Source organism: Montipora foliosa, unplaced genomic scaffold (assembly GCF_036669935.1).
Source record: "Montipora foliosa isolate CH-2021 unplaced genomic scaffold, ASM3666993v2 scaffold_413, whole genome shotgun sequence".
Classification (NCBI taxonomy): domain Eukaryota; kingdom Metazoa; phylum Cnidaria; class Anthozoa; order Scleractinia; family Acroporidae; genus Montipora; species Montipora foliosa.
This window is the reverse complement of record NW_027179716.1, coordinates 133,809-135,000: the sequence shown is the minus strand read 5'-3', so window position 1 is coordinate 135,000 and position 1,192 is coordinate 133,809.

Sequence of the window (1,192 nt, the reverse complement as noted above, 5' to 3'; positions counted from 1 at the left end):
ATTCTCTGGAAATTTTCACTAAATTTCGATCGAAAGCACTTCAGGATCTTGCCATATGATTGGAATACAGTGACACGAACAAACATCCGGGCATTTACAACCACGGAGGAGAAAACAGTCCGGCGTATACGCATTTTGAAGAGTACCAAGCTCCGTTGTATGTTGGGTTCTCGTTGACTTGCGGTACCATACAAACGTATTCACGTCTTTTCTTTCTTCTTTTTTTCAGTCCAGTACGTGAGGTATTTTTGCTACTTTATTAAAGAGTGGCGTAAAAATCCACATTGTTCTCTTTCGTGTTGTTTGGCGTTGCTTTTGCCTCTTAATGACCTCCAGAACGAAATAGGAGGAATGACAGGGAAAAATTTGCTGAAACAACAAGTGCAAAGTGGTAAGTTTAACGCGCCATCCAGCCGAAAGAGTCAGTTGAATCTCGGTCAGTCAACTTTGGCTTTGAAGAAAGCGACAACGGTGGCCTTGAAGAAAAAGCTGCTGACCAAGTGAAATTTGACACAAGAGATTCTGTTTTTCAGACTGTTTAACGTTAAAACTCTTGATTAAACTGGCCGGTCTTAGAAATGATGTCTGTCGTTGACCCTGTCTTCCTTGACTAGAACTGATAAGGGCCCAAGTCTTGGGAACTAAATTTTGAATTGTGAATTTCTTACCATGTAGTACTATAAAGATAAAATGAACATGCAACTGACGACAACATAAAGTTGTGGAGGCAGATTGCGGAAAAAAAGTCATTGTGGATGAAACAGATCGAAACCTTCCAAAAAAAGACAACCTAAGCAGGGATTGACCTGAACCGATCACCAACCCGCTGTACATGTTTGCAACTTATACTGATACATAGCTAGTCGACAACATAAACCAAAAGTATAGCTATGAGCATAGCCTTTAGAGAAGTAATGAAGGAGGTACAAGAATCTTTCATTGACTTCATATACATGTTAAAATAATTAAACGTAAATAGTTTCAGGTTTTATAGCCAAAGAAAATTTTTGAAAGTAGTAAACGTGTTCCATCTCCTATGCGACCAGCTGTGCCTGGAGGCCCAGTTAGTGTGCCAGACTGGTTGGAGGCTCAGCGCTGTCGCCTTGATATTTTCCAAGACAGGAAACTGCGCTCCGCACTGTCTCTTCTCACTCAGGTGTACAGATGGTCGCCGGCGATATACTGCAGGGAA